Genomic DNA, 16,178 nt, shown 5'->3' with positions numbered 1-16,178 from the left:
GCCTAAAACATTTTTGAACATTTTGCATTGATATATTCTATTAGCTTTTTAATTTGGCTCTATTCCCATTCTGCTCCCTCTTTGTCTCATCTGTGTTCCTCTTTCCCATACCAGAAACAACTCTTTTCACATGGATTTTTGGCAAACAGATTTATTATATATTTCTGTTTAACAAACTATCTCAAAACATTTTCTCACAGTTTCTGTGAGTCAAGAATTTGGGAGCAGCGTAGCTGATAGTTCTGGCTCAGAGTTTATCATGAGGTTGCAATTAAGATGTCAGCTGAGGCCTGCAGGACTTGACTCAGCTACAGCATCTGCTTCCAAGATGGCGTAGCCACACTGGCTGTTGTTGGCAGGAGGCCTCCGTTCCTTGCTATGTGTACTTCCCCATAGGTCTGCTTCAGTGTCCTCATGACATAGCGGTTGGCTTCCCCTACATTGAGTGTTCCAAGAGGTGGAAATCACTGTGAATTTTATGACCTAGCCTCAAAAGTCCCACTTAGTCATTTCTGCAGTATCCTGTGTTTACGCGGTCAGCACTGTTCAGTGTGGGAGGAGACTATACAAGGATATCATTGCCAAGAGAGGTAAGGCTCATCAGGACCATCTTCGAGGCTAGTGCCAGTTGTCTGACTCTGGTCTGGAACTGAGCAACACAGAGGTGAAATAAAAAAGCCAAATAGCCTTTAGTTTTTTCCAAATTGGGACTTTAGAGTGTAGCATTGCCATTTTGTTTGAAAATGACGAAGTATGAAAGACTTAAACTCTTATAAGGATGCATTCCTAAATCAGATTTTAGTGGTATTTTCACATATTAGCTTTCAGATTTTTCATACACTCAATTATCTGAATAACCTCAAAAATAAATAATAGTTAATTATTAATCTTTAATAATACTGTGTGTAAGATAGTGTGTTAAGGTGTTTTCATGTTCACAACTTTTACTCCTCACAATATTGCTGCTTGTAATTATTGGCTTATATGATAAATGAGACTTTAAGTGTCAGAGTAGGATTAGACTCCAGGCAATCTTATTTCAGAGCCACGTTCTTAAACATGCCATTGAATCTCAGTCTTTCAGTATCCTTGGAACACAGAGGATATATAAGCATACCACAAATTTTTGTAAATTAATCCTAAAGTAATAAAAATAGTATTTTAAAAAATAATAGTTATTATTTATAAGTTATATCTGCCAAAGATGTTGTTTCCTAGGTTTTCTTCTACCTTATGTATGTTTTTTTTTTCCCTGCCCTGATTCTGCTAACTTAAAATGATATATTGCTGACATGGTAACAAACAGTGGTTTGCTCAGATAATTCTGGATATTCAGATTGAATATGACCCCCAAATCATGGGTAATTTCTTAGACTGTTTCTTGTGTTCGCAGACTCCTGATGAGCCTCATCTCACTAAAATGCTAAGAATTTGAGTATTTCAGATTGAGGCAATGACAACTGTATTATTAAGTAGTTTCCTGGTTATTCTTAGTAGGAAAGTCAGTCTCTTGGTGATCAACCCTACCCCCACTATTTATTTAGCTTTTTCTTCAACTAAAAATTGAATTTATTGTATTGCACCCTTAATCAACATATTCACGCTCTTCAAGACTCTAAACATATTGCTCAGAAATGCATACCACTTGAACAAGTCTTAGAAATCACAGAAACATTAGGGGCGTCTGGGTGGCTCAGTTGGTTGAGCATCTGCCTTCAGCTCAGGTCATGATTTCAGGGTCCTGGGATCAAGCCCCACATTGGACTCTCTGCTCAGTGGTGAGTCTGCTTCTCCCTCTCCCTCTGTGATCTCTCTAGCTCTCACTCTCTCTCAAATAAATAAAATCTTAAAAAAAAATCACAGGAACATTCATTTCAGATGTTATTAATGTCTTGAAGAAATGTAAACACTTTACTGCAACAGTTTATGTTAAGATAGAAAACTCAATATATTAAATAATATTTTCTTTGTATAAAAAAGATATTATGACCATTCTGATAACTGAATCAGAATTGGGAGGTGTATTTTTGATTGCCAGTTATGCGTTGAGGACTACAGCAACGTATAGATTAGGCAATCAATTATAACCTCTTTTATAAAAGCTTCATACCTACACAAATAGCTGACATTCAATCAGTACTGATCCCAGCCTGTCTTTTGCAGCTGACATTGTAGTTCACAGTTTTTAATATAGTTTCACTCTACTGGCAGTAACTTTTCTGTAGCTTGGAGCGTCAGTGATAAATCAGTCATTGATCACTTTTCTCTCAAATAGGTTGTCTATAATGATATAACAAGAACTGATATTTTTTCACATTTGTGGTTCTAACTGTAACGCAAAAAATCTGCTAGCATGGAAGTGTAATAGTATTAACTCTTCTACATTGTATGCTATTAATATTATACATTACCCAGCTATACCATATATTAAAAGAATTTTGTGCTTTCTGCTTTCTTTTCAAACATGTCATTAACTTTGTGGGGTTTTTTTAAAAGCTTCTTTTTATAATGTTTTTGCTGTTGTGAGTACAACTATGAATGATGCCTTTGTGGTTTTAGACCCCTCCCTGTTTTGGGTGACATAATTAATCAATTTTACACTGAAGCCCATATTTTGCCCTTGTTTTGTAAAAACTTACTTGGTTTGCCAATAATTTTGGAAGTTATTCAACAGCTTTGATGCTTCATGCCATTGTTTGACAAAGGATTATATTGTGGTCAGCAGAGGTAAAAGAATGCCAGTTTGTTAAAACAGTTTTTAGATATTTGTCAGTACGCTTCTCATTCACACTTTTCTTTCCAGGTACTTGAGCATCCACAGCACCACTTACAGATTCACTTACCCCAGTCATTCTAATTGACGTTCTATATTCTATTGAAGTCGTGCTCAGTGTTTATATCGTTATTCTGAATTTTGGCATTTCTGGAATTATTTTCATCTCTACTTTTATGAGTTAAAACAATTTTTATCAGTTTGGATTGTTACAAAATAACAGGATTTCAGTGAAGAATCATTGATCTTACCTTTTAAACATATGATTATATCAGGTTGCCTCTACTTGATTGATAGGGTCCACTAATGGTACACAGACCATGCTTTGGGAGTGTTATGCTAAGCCGTTCTGGAAGCACAGGAAGTAACAGGTCTGGGTGTTACAAGTGAAGGAGAGGTAAAATGAAAGAAGCAATGCTACTGCCTGGTGATGACTGAAAATCAGTGTCTTACCCACACTGGACCAAGCAAGCAGAGGAAAGGCAGTAGAACAAAGGAATAAGGAGAGACAACACATAGTAAACTGTAACAGGAATAACTGTGACAGCACATAAACTACAAAGGAGTGAAGAAACACCAACTAGAATAGCTGTATGAGGACAGTAAGTGCAGGACAAATCAAGTATTTACTTCAGTAACTTAAAGCAAAGGACAGCTTGTCCCACACTGCAGGTGCTATAATCTGTGGGTTGATTTGTTGTGGTTGGTGGTGAGCTAAGTCAGTACCATAACTTCTGCGTGATACGTAAAGATTCAGTGATATATCAAAGAAGCCATCCTCCAGTATGGGTACTAGATTTCTTGTAACAAAGAATGGCATCTCATTACTTGGAATGTTAGTAGATGTTAGTACATATATTAGTTACCTGTTGCCACATAACAAACACCTCAAACTTAGCTGCTTAAAACAACAAGCATGAATTACCTCACAATTTCTGCCAGTTAGGAATCTGGGTGCAACTCAGGTGGGTGCTCCGATTTCAGGGTCTCTGACAGACTGCAGTCATCTCAAGGCACCAGTGGGGGAGGAATTACTTCCAGTCTTACTCAGGTGGCTGGTGACAGGCCTCAGTTCCTCACTGATCTGTTGACCAAAGGCTTCCCCCTATTCTTTGTCATGTGAGCCACTCTATACGGAGTTCATGACAAGGCAAGAGAGTGTGGGCAAGATGGAAGCTAGAGTCTTTTAGTAACCTAATTTTAGCAGTAGCATCAGTTAATTTTGCTGTTTTCTGTTTGTATTTTACTAGGTCCAGCCCACTCACAGGGAGGGGATTAGACAAGAGCGTGAATACCAGGAGGCAGGGATTATTGGTGACCAACTCAGAAGACCATGTGACACAATAATTGCCTGCCATTTTCATGAATGAGTAAATGAATGAAGGAAAGAAGAAAAACTTAGGAAAAATAGCTTATACTAATAAGTCCTCCATAAATAAAGATTGCAAGAATGGAAAGTAAACCATAAAAGAGAAAATTAATCTCCAGATAAGACTTGTTTTTAGCTAAAAATAGACATATTTTGATCAGTAGGTATACTATACATATCATATAGACATATAAGTTCATCCATATCATAAAAGAAAGGCTTGGAAAATATGAGTGCTGTTTTCAGCAGATGCTAAATCAAATATCATCTTTTAATACTGCCAGTCTCTATATTTAGAAAAAGTAGAGTCTCCAAATTTGATGTTTTTCAGTCATTGGTTCTCAGCTTTCCCTGCATGTTGGAATTACCTTGGAAACTGAAAAAAAAAAAAAAAAAAAAAAAAAAAACCAAAAAAAAACCAAAAACAAAACAACACAAACCCCCAAAAAAACCCACCAAGCCAAAAAGGGGTACCTGGGCTCTAACCCAGGCTAAATAAATCAGAGCCCCTGAAGGTGGGGCCTGTGGACAAGGGTATATTGCTTTAAAAGCTTGTGAGGAGATTGCCATGTGTGGTCGGGGTTATGAACACTGCTGATTTTTTTTAATTTAATTGAAATGTAATTGACATTAGTTTCAGGTGTATAACATAGTGATTTAACAATTATATACATTAGGAAAGGCTTGCCACCATTAAGTGTAGTTACCATCTGTCACCACACAAAGTTATTACAATATTATTGACACTATTGTCTATGCTGTACTTTTCATCCCTGTGACTAATTCATTTTATAACTGTGATAATTTAAGTGGTTCTTAGTGGAAGGATTCAAGTATGCACCCTTTCTCTGGTTTCGTACAAATGGAAAAGAAGATAATTTTATGCAGAAGCTTTCTTCATTCAACATGTATTTATTCAGTGTCCAGTATATGCATAGCACTTGTGGGGGGTAAAAAAGTAAGTAGTTTAAAAATAGGAGTAAGCTATACTTTATTGTTATGTATGTATTATGATTATCTGACACAGTCTACATGGGCTACTTGGGTTTCAGGGAGGGGAGAGGTGACTGTAGAGTAGAGTAGATAAAGAATGCTATTTGAAAAAGATGGGATCCAGGGTGCATTAGGAAAGTACAAGGCGAAATGCAGTAACTTGCTTTACTTGACAGATCCATATCCTGGAGTCTGATTTGGAGAGATCTGACATTTAGCCAGCACTTTGCTCTTATTCTGTAGGCCAGTGACTGTACGAAAGGAGCAATTGAGAAGCTTTGAAAAATACCAGGTTTCACTCCTGAAAATGTTCATTTGGTTGGTCTGGGTGGGGCCCAAGCATTGTAATTTTTATAAGACTCCGTGTGATGCTAATATGTAGCCAGGGTTAGAAAAACTGCTATGGGATCACTTAAGGTCCCTGGAAATTTTTGAGTAGGAGGGCTTAACATTCACCTATCCATTAAAAACACATTAGGTATTTTTTTTTATTCTGCAGGTGCAGGGCAAATGGCAGTAAACCAGATGAAACAAGAAAATGTCCCTGTTTACAATTATGGAGGTGGTAGTGAGCTTATATTCTTTTTTGGTAGGGGAAGACAGGCAATAAACTAATCATATATAATGTGGTAAGTAGAAACAAGTGCTTTGAAGAAAAGAAAGCATAGTGAGAAGGACAGAATAATGGACAGAGTGGGCGGTGGAGTTGGAGAGGAGAGTGCCATTCAGTGTCAGGTTAGGAAAGATTTAACTGGCATTTGACAAAGACCTGGAAGAAGTGAGGGAGTGAGTAGATAGAGAGGATAGCAGCGGGGAAATCCCCAGGCAGGAGTAGAAGGCCAGTGAGGTTGGATATTAGGAATAAATTGTGCTCCATCCCCCCAAATTTGTTGAATTGCATTGAAGCCCTAGTCCCCGGTGCGACTGTACTTGGAGATAGGGCTTTTAGGAGGTTATTCAGGTTAAATGAGGTCATAAGGATTGGTGAAAGTATGATAGAATTAGTGGCCTTATAAGAAGCAGAAAAGAGCTGATCTCTCGCTATCATGTGAGCACACAGTGAGAAAGAGGCTCTCTGCAAGCCAGGAGGAGAGCACTCCCAGAAGCCATACCCTGCTGGACCTTGATCTTGAACTTTCTAGCTTCCAGAATTATGAGAAAATAAATTTCTGTTGTTTAAGCCACCCAGTCTACAGCATTTGTTGTGGCAGCTCAAACTAAGACACAGCAACAGAGGATTCCAGAAGGGAGAGTATAGAAGATGAAGGGGAAGAGAGACTAAATCAAGTCAAGACTAAATCAAGACTAGAACAAGAATTCTGGATTTTATTTTCAATTGCCATATATTCTGGTTGCCAGAGTGTAACAAGTGAAGGGATTTGGGGGGGAGGAGGAACCCAATAAATGGTTTTAAGCAGGAGAGTGATATAATTTGATTTACATCTAGAAAAATCACCTGGCTGCTTTGTGGGAGAATAGTCTATAGCAAAGCTGTTGAGGAATCAGGGGCAGGACGTTACAAGGGTGGCCTCAGTGGGGTTGGTGAGAAATCTAATTCTCGATATATTTTGAAGGTAGAGTGGAAAGGATTTGCTGATAAATTAGATGTGTGTGAGAGAGAAAGTGGAGAATGAATACTGCTTCCATGTGTTTGGTCTGAGCAACTGGAAAAATGGAGTCTATTTACTCAGGAAGACTGTAGGAGACTGGAAGATCAGGAAAAGGGAGGGATCAGAAGTATTGTTGAACAAGCTAAGTTTTCAGTTGCTACTAGACCTTGAAATTAAGATGTAAATAGGCAGTTGGTTATGTAAACCTAGAGTTAGTAGGGGAGATACTGGGGTTGGTGATACAAATTTTGGAGTATTGTATAGATCAATTATTCTCAACCTTGGATGCATTGATTTATTTTGGGAGTGGGACTGAGGCATTTTTTAATTTGATTAGTGGTTAGGTTAAACATTTTTAAGAAAGCTTTTATTGAGGTATCGCTGACATACAGTATACTGCACACAAAGTGTACAATTTGAAAAGTTTTGACATATGAATACACCTGAAACCATCACCACAATTAAGGTAGTGAACATATCCATCATCACCAGAAATTTCTTTGTACTCCTTTTCAATTCTTCCCTCCAGTGCCTACCTCTCTCCCATCCTCAGTTGCTGGGCAACTACTGATCTGCTTTCTCTATAGATTAGTTTGCATTTTCTAGAATTTTATAAATGGGATCACATAGTATATAGTCTTCTGTGGCTTCTTTAAGCATTATTGTTTTAATATTCATCTGTGTTGCATGTGCCAGTAATTCATTCCTTTGTAGCTGAGCAGTATTCCATGTTCTGAGCATAGGATGATGTCTTTATTCATCTCTTGGTGGACATTTGGTTTGTTTTTAGTTTTTGGCTATTACAAATAAGGCTGCTATGAACATTCATGTAGAAGTCTTTTTATGGATATATATTTCCTTCTCTGGGTAAATATCTTGGAGTGGAATCGATCACATTTTTTTCATGTTTCAACGTGAGGGGTTTTGTCTGTGTGTGCACGTGTGTGTGTGTGTGTGTGTGTGTGTCCATGAGGAAAACTCTTATGCCCAGAAAAGATTATTCAGGGACTACTTTCATTATTAAAATTAATGTTCAATTTAGTAGTTTCATTTTAAAAATCTAGTTTTTTCTTAAGTGTTCATTTTTACAAATCTTACTCTATTTACAAAATTTAACAAAATTTAACATTTTTTCTCCTAGGCATAGTTATTTCTATTTTCATTATTTTTAGTCTTTTAAAGATTTATTTATTTACTTTAGAGAGAAAGTGTGTGCAAAGGCAGGGAGGGGGCAGAGGGAGAGGGAGAGAGAGAATCTCTAGCAGACTCCCTGCTGAGTGTGGAGCCTGATGTGGGGCTTGGTCTTACTATCCTGAGATCATGACCTGAGCTGAAATCAAGAGTCAGACGCTTAACTAACTGAGCCACCCAGGCACCCCTGTAGGCAGAGTTATTTTTAAGAAGTATTGGTGGTTAATTCTAATGTTTAGCCTGGACTGAGAACTGTTGTACAGATGGTATTTAAAGCAAGGACTGAATGAGGTCATCTTGAATAGCATTTCTCAGGTTTTGTGTGCATAGAAAATACCCATAGTTCTTAGGCTAGGTCTGAGAATTTGCATTTGTACTAGCCTCCCCGGTGCTGATGCCTCGGTTTGCTTAGTGGACCACCCTTTGTCTAGCACTGTCCGAGAGGGTTAGTGTAGATAAAAGAGATGTGTGAAGACTGAGACCTAATGCATTCTGAAGTTTAGAAATTGTGGATGAAGGAAAGAACCAATAATTGAGACTGGGGAAGAATAGCTGGTGAGGCAGGAGAAAAATTGTGTGGTGTTCTAGAGACTTGTTTTGCCCAAAGTGAAGGGTTTGCCCGAAGTGAAGGAGTGGTAAACTAACTTAAATGCTGCTTGTAAAGAATGCATAAGATGAGAGCTGTAGTTGACCAGTGCAAATGGTAAAGTGATTGTTGGTGACCTTGAAAGTGATAGTGTTAGTAGCATGGTAGGGACAAGAGCCTGATAGAGATGAGCCTGTGAAAGAATGGAAGAAAGAGTTGAGGAAAGTAAGTACAGATAAATCATTTGATGCTTGTAGTAGAAAAGAGAACAGAGAAATGGGGCAGTGGCTAGAAAGGGATGTGGACTTAGGGAATAATTTTTTCTTTTCCTTTTTTAAGGTAAGAGCAATTATGTGTTTGTATGTTGACAGGAATTACCTATTTACAGAAGGAAGTATCGCTGAAGCCGAGGGAAAGGAGGTCAGTAGCCTGGAGAAGGGCAAATAGAGACATGGCCATAATTGGGAATATGGATAGGGAAGTTAGAGGATATGGGCAAAGATGGAAGCTTGTGGAAATTTTCATCAAACAGCTTCTATGTTCTCTGTGAAATAAGAATCAAGGTCACCCAATGATAAAATAGCGCACAGTAAAAGTAAGTTAGTGTTCTATCCCCAGTGCTTGGAACAGTGACTTGAACACTGAGTGTTTAATAAATATTTGTTAAATGAATGTAAGGAAGAGTAATCTTGGATTGGAGGGGCGAAGACAAGAAGTCAATCAAGTAGATAATGTAGAAGGGTGCTGTTGGGTTGGGCGAGAGTGGTAGTCATGGGAATCATTCCAATAACGTGAAAGAAAAATTGAAAGGACTTGATATTTGTTTGGCTAAGGGGAAATAAAAGTTGAGGAGGATCTGTTTGTAGCTCTGGAGAGTGTCCTTAGTCTTTCAGATTAAGTGAGCTGATATTGTTTAATGATTTGAGGGGTTTGTCAGAGATTTAATTACTGAACACTCTAACCTAGTTTTTCTAAAGCTGATGTGTAGTCATCTATTTTGTCTGTGCTTACCAAGGACTTTCTTAGGAGCTGCCAAAGAATCAAGTCTCCCCTGCTGCCACTTCCCAGGAGTTCAGGGAAAAATGTGTTCTAGGCTTTTGCAGAAGTGTTTGATGTTGAAAATTAGACCTCAGAGTAAAAAGTCTTTAAAATACTCAGATTCTTGAAATGATGAAGGGTATTGTTCCTTGCATTCTGTAAGCACAGTCAGGCAAGTGACAAGAAGAAAGAATACATTGAACCCGAGATGTAAATTTAATTGGTATAGTGTAAATACTTAGACCAGTGGTTTTGAATTGTATTTCTCACAGCCACACCTCATGGATAATTGGGAGGTTCAAGGATGAGCACTGAGCAGATGGGGGTTCAGGAGTCTCCATATCAACTTCATATAGAAGTTAGGTTTTTTTAGTTTAACGTATTGAGATTCCTTGTAAAATTTTGTTAGCATGATGATTCTGCTGCAAAAACAATAACAAAAAATTTGAATATCATTACTATAATATTTGAATTTTGTTGGTAAGTCAGATAGTGCCAATATTAGCAGAGTAGATTATTTTTTGGAGGTAGAGAAAATTGTTTCGTAAGAACTCTTTTATCTTTCTATTTAGTAATAAATTTTTATAGAAGGCAGACATGTACATTAAACCCTTCATTGCATTTTCATGAAAAAGAAGTAAATGGCTCAAAAGAAGATATCAGCAATTTTTTTCAAGAAAATGAATTCTTGAAAGTTGGCACCTAGTCAAATCAATCACACAATTAATAGTTGTATTTATGCATCATATCTGTTATTTTTAATGACCATTAATATCGAGAGATGTTCATTGAGCATCTATACACGTAAGATCTTTTAGGTGCTGGGAATACAAAACTAAGTGAGATATGGATCTCTTCTCATGTAGGGATTAGAGTACAGTCAGTGGGGAGATAGAACACAACTATATAAGGATCAACAGCATTACAGAGGAACGTAGAAGACCATGTTTCTTCAGAGGTGCTGCAGGGGCTCCACAAATATTTGATGCATATTTCTTTTAAAAATATTTTAATCATTAAAATCCAAAATAACATGCTATGTAAATGTGTTCTATGTACCAAATAGAACATGCACAGAAGACCACTAATTAATGTATTTTGCAGATTAGCTCATTCTTTCTTTTTTAAATTTCAAAATAAAGTAGCAAATCCTTTATTTATATTTCTTGAACACTGTGAAAAAAGAGAGCCCTAGGAACATTTTTTTAGTCATCATTTTCCCTGTTTTACCCCTGTCCTCACATAATAGTTTTGCTCCCAAGCTACAGTTCTCGAAACCTCTCTCATCAGTGTCTTACTTATTTCTTTCTCACTCTTTATCACAAAATCTCAGAAACTGATTTGTTAAAAAAAAAAGAAAAAAATCTACCTCAGCCTGGGAGGGGAAGAGTCATTGAACACACTGCAGAATGCTCCCCAGACTGTAGGGCTGGTGGAGAAATCCAGGGAATTCACACTGAGTAATTTACATGCCTTTTTGCTTGTTAACCCTTTGTAGACGGCATGGTGCTAGAGCTCTCTGATGTGTCCTCAAATGATAATTTCCTAGATGAGTTTTTTGCAAATTCAAGAAACATTACATGAGCATTATATTTTTAAGGACAGAAAGGAAATGTGGTTTCTCACATGAGTAGTCGTTCAACAGAAGGGATTTTATCATGCAATATTTTGCAACAATGAACCTGAACCATCTTGTTTTGCCATAGAACATGTGATGTAAAAAAAAAAAAGAACATGTGATGTTATTCTTTCATCTTTTATGACATTTGGCGTCGATATTTATGTGCTGTGATTCGTAAGTAGATGGATGCGGTAGGATAGGTATGTATACCTAATCTAAAAATGAAAATGGTAATTTTGGAGGACGGAAAATGGTAGTCCTCTCTTCAAAAAAACTATGAGCCATCAAGGTTTTTGAAGTAAAATGTTTTGATAATGCCAGTGCAAGAAGAAATGGAAATGAAGATAAGCCAAAATCTACTAGAGGTGTGTTTGAAATCATGAAATCAGTATTTCAAGGTAGATGTGTTCCTAAGATTAGGCCTAATAGCTGATGAGGAGATAGTCAAAAAAACTTTGTCTATTTCAGGTCTTATATACCTTCAAAACCAAATTATTACAGAATAAAAGTTTGGGTTAAGTATGTTTTAAATGCTTAGTAAAAATGTTAATGTTGGTTGAAATTTATTACTTTATTTCTTTCTTCTGTAAATTATTCATAAAATGACTTAAAGTATTTTTTAAAAGGGCCCGTGGTGATGGCTCTTTTTCCTGGTGTACTGACAGTTTAAACATGAATTAAAAGTTTTTTCTACCTTGTCTATAATAAGTTCTCATTCTATTTTCTCTATTACAGTACTCGGGTTTTTTTTCTTCTTAGTGTTTTTGACAAAACTTACTTTTTTAGTTTACTTTTGCATGGTTTTTATCTCATTTGATAAGCAAATTCTGTGAGGTCACAGACTATGTTTGTCTTACCCATGGTAAATCTCCAGCGTCTTACCTATACCGACTCATGTAAGTGTGCAATAAATTTGTTAAACAAAACAAGGTCGCCACTTATAAAATCTACCTTGGTTAGATTTTTGGGTTTTTGTTAGCAGTTTATTAAAAGACTCATAACAGGGGCGCCTGGGTGGCTCAGTCGTTAAGTGTCTGCCTTTGGCTCAGGGCGTGATCCCATCATTCTGGGATCGAGCCCCGCATCGGGCTCCTCCGCTGGGAGCCTGCTTCTTCCTCTCCCACTCCCCCTGCTCATGTTCCCCTCTTGCTGGCTGTCTCTCTCTGTCAAATAAATAAATAAAACTCTTAAAAAAAAAAAAAAAAGACTCCTAACAAGTTTAGGTTTAGTTCAGTTATTTTTACTCATGAGATTTATTGTATTGCTTCACTTTACCATATAATTTAGTGTTATAAAGAGGATTATTTCTTTCTGAGCTATGAGTAATGCTGCCTCTTTTAGAAAAGAACCAATAAATATTTATATCTTACTCGTTTGTTTTGCTTGTCCAGCTCGACAAAGGTAAATTGTGATGAGGTTGATCAAGCTTGAGACATTTTTCTTAAAATATTTAGCTTATAGAATTTCTGTTGTGGGGTGGTGGGGATAGAAGGCAGACATGTAGTTAGAAATGGCATATACCAAGTCAACATGTACCACCAGTCTTCTACCCGCATGGAAAGTTAAGCAGCTCCTAAAAATATTTTGTTCTGATGAATAGTAGATAGCCATTACGTTTTTGTTGAAATTTCACTTTTTTCTTATGTTACAGTAAATCAGCAGACCTTCAAAATTTTACACAGTATATCTGGGCTGTTTATGAAGGATACATACAGACATATGAAGATCCCCCAAGTTTTGAATACCATATTTCACAAATAATAGCTTAGTCATGACATATGTAAATAGGAAGAGGACAATAGAATGTAGTTGGGATATGGTAATTACTAACTAGATGACCTTTTGTCCTCCATATTACAGAACCTTTGGCATTACAGGTGTATTGTCAAAACCATGAATAAGAAATCACCAAACATAAAAGGCATATCTTAAAAATGACACCCTGCCCCTTATTGAGTTAACAGCCTCCCACCTCTAAAATTTCCTACTGTCTTCCAGATTTTTCTCATTAAGGAGAAGAGGGATCATAGTTAATCTTCTTAAGATCCCTAGAGATTCGAGGGCTTTCTTTTCAGTTGGTCATGGTACTGAGTCACTTTATGATATGTTAAAAAGGTAAACTATATCCCCTACCTCAGTGAAGCATCTTTAAAGCACATTCAGCCTCTAGGGAGCAGCAGAGACCTTCATTTCAGTAATTAGTCTCTCTCTCTCTCTCTCTCTCTCTCTCTATACACACATGTGTATATACACACATGCACACACTTCTGTATTTATATTTTGTGCTTCTTTTTTTTCCCAAAGTTGAATCAGATCAAATAATCCTAGAGCAGTGGAGCACAATCATAATCTTTAAGTGAAAATCAACTGTCATTAAAATGAGAATAAAGGAATGGAATAAAAAGATATCACTACTCAAGAACAGAAATAAATAATATTTTTCTTAAGGGAAAAGAGAACCACTACAAAAGATTTGTTGGTGACTGAAAAATAACAAAATCAGTAACTACACTAGGTTACACTAATAATACATGGTTGCTTATTAGACCACTTGTCTCATATTTACACTTGCTCAAAGGACAGCTTTGCTTATATTTTATTAAATCTATAAATCCAACATAATTACCACCAAGTTTATCAGTCCCTCTGATTTCAAGTAGACCTGTTCTTGGCTTTCCTTTAACTTCCTTAGTCCATTTGAGCTGCTATAACAAAAATGCCATAAATGGGGTGGCTTATTAATAATAAATATTTATTTCTCACAGTTCTGGAGGCTGCAAGTCTGAGATCCTGGCACCCGCAGATTAGCTGTCTGATAAGGACCCACTTCCACACTGACAGCTATTTTCTCACATGGCAGAAGGGTCAAGGGATCTCTCTGGAGTACTACTCATGATGGCCATACCCACATAAGCTAATTACCTCTCAAAGGCCCCACCTCCTAATACTATCGCCTTGGAGGGGTAGGATTTCAACAAATGAATTTTGCAGGGAACACAAACATTGAGTTCACAGCACTGTCCTAAATCCCCCCATTTCTTTCAGTTTTATTCCCATTTGGGGGAGAGTTCTTTATCCCTCTTATTCAGGTACACATCTGATTATATCATCCTTCTGAAACGTCCTCACATTCAGTGCTTCAGTGCCATTCTCCTGACTAGAATAGACTCTTACTACCATTACTTCATTTCCAGTTTGATGTGGTAGTCTTCTAGCTTGTCTTCAGAGTCCAGCCTCTCACCTGACCAGTTGAACTAATTGTTCTTTCTGTGTTGGTTTTAGCTTGGATGGTGTGCATTTATTGAATAGATTGTTCTTACCACTGAGAGAATAACACTTAGGAGAATTTTAGATTCATAACTCATTTTAAAATATAAATATATTTTACTCAACCTCATGGTTTTATGAAGCAAATCATGCTCTAATATTTTCAGATTGATGGGCCATACAAAAAGGGAAAATGATTCTAGGAAGATTCTAGAGAGATAACATTTGTTAAATATGAAAAACACTTGGTAACAGTTGTAGGAGACCTGAAGTTGGGGAATTAGGATTCTATTTCTCACATATAAACGGAAGTGGGATGTTGAGGAACAGTGTTACATAGTACCCACTTGGAGACAAGTGCTGGAGGGGTGAGGGAGTGATTGGTCATATTATAAAGATATTCTGTACCTAACCACAGCACAAAGGGTTACATTCCTGAAAATCTTGATCAGAAAACCCATGATTGAGCTAGATGTTACAGGAAAAACAGCATTAGGTCATTAATGAATACAGAAAAACCTTGAAAAACATGCAATTTTACTTGAAGGCAGCACTAAATAAAGGTAATATAAATCAATCATATATCTTAAGTTAGTAATAATGACTACTCAGTAACTAATGTCGATTTATTGATTGCTAGAAAAATCAGGATTTCTTCTCTAGGTTCAAAAGCATGTAAATTTATCTTAATGTTTATAATTTTATTTTAATTCAATTTAATCATTAATTTTGTTAATTTACTTTGCATTAAATTTTAGGATGGAGGGAGTGACACAGTACAAAATATAATAAAGGAAGTTGTCAAACCTTCATTTGTTATGGAAGGAAGACATTCAGAGATCCATATTACCTTGGGAGACCAAATGATGACTACACCTCAATTGCATTTTATATCTTGGAGTGACTCTCAATTTTAGGTGACTCACTGTTCACTAGGCACTAGTTTAAACAACTCTTCTCAACCCTGCCACACCTTTGAGCTTTCTTTTCTCTTTCCATTTTCCAGCATAATTGAAAGATAAATTCTTGTTGCTCTTACTTTTTTACTACTTGTTTACTTTTGTGTAGTGAGTGGTTGATCCTGGCCAATGACTAATCTTAGAGACACTGCTCCTTAAAAAACATCTTTCTTCCTTGTTAAACCTGATTTTATTATTCTACAGCAAATACTAAGTAGCTAGTATTTTTTCAGTTACTATGCTAAGTGCTAGTTATACAGTGGTGCATAAAGCTGATGCCATCCCTTTTCTTTGTGGAGTTTTATATCCTAGAAGAGGAAACAGACAATAAAATTAAAATTGCAACTTCTCCATTACTCCCTATGTTCCTTATTTTTTTCCATAGCATTTATCAACATTAAGACCCTGTATACATTTTTTGTTTGATTCCATCCACATGATGTTGGCTCCATGAGGGCAAGGATTTCTCTGTTTTTCTAGAGGAATATTCATTGGTTAAGAAGTGAGAAAGGTGTAAATAATTAGTTACCTTGCCCCTTTGATTCTGCTTCTTCAGCCTGTCCTAACTAACCCCCTTGCTGCTTCCTTAGTTCAAGCCCTTTTTATTTCTGCCTAATCTATTAAAGTAGCTTGCCTAACAGTTTCTCTGCCACTGTAGTACCTTTCCCCTTCAGACTGCTGCCAGTAACCTTTGTAAAATTCAACTCTGAATTTCTTCTGTGATCTCCCATCCTTTAAGGGTAAGTCAGATTCCTTAGCTTTTCATAATCG

At 36.8% G+C, this 16,178-nt stretch overlaps 1 protein-coding gene across 8 annotated transcripts in view; it reads left to right on the top strand.

The window, feature by feature from the left end:
* YAF2 (YY1 associated factor 2) overlaps window positions 1-16,178 on the top strand; it is a 74,245-nt gene that overhangs the window by 54,115 nt on the left and 3,952 nt on the right. The window contains exon 7 of one of the 8 annotated variants that reach the window (XR_006780269.2): window positions 15,207-15,365. The exons of the other annotated variants lie outside the window; for them this stretch is intronic. The gene's annotated coding sequence lies outside the window, so the exon portion shown is untranslated. The remainder of the gene's footprint in view (window positions 1-15,206; window positions 15,366-16,178) is intronic. 8 annotated transcript variants of the gene reach the window in all.

This window comes from Ursus americanus, chromosome 25 (genome assembly GCF_024610735.1).
Source record: "Ursus americanus isolate L20-20 chromosome 25, mUrsAme1.1.p, whole genome shotgun sequence".
In the NCBI taxonomy this organism is placed as follows: domain Eukaryota; kingdom Metazoa; phylum Chordata; class Mammalia; order Carnivora; family Ursidae; genus Ursus; species Ursus americanus.
This window is presented reverse-complemented; position numbering and strand designations above follow the sequence as displayed.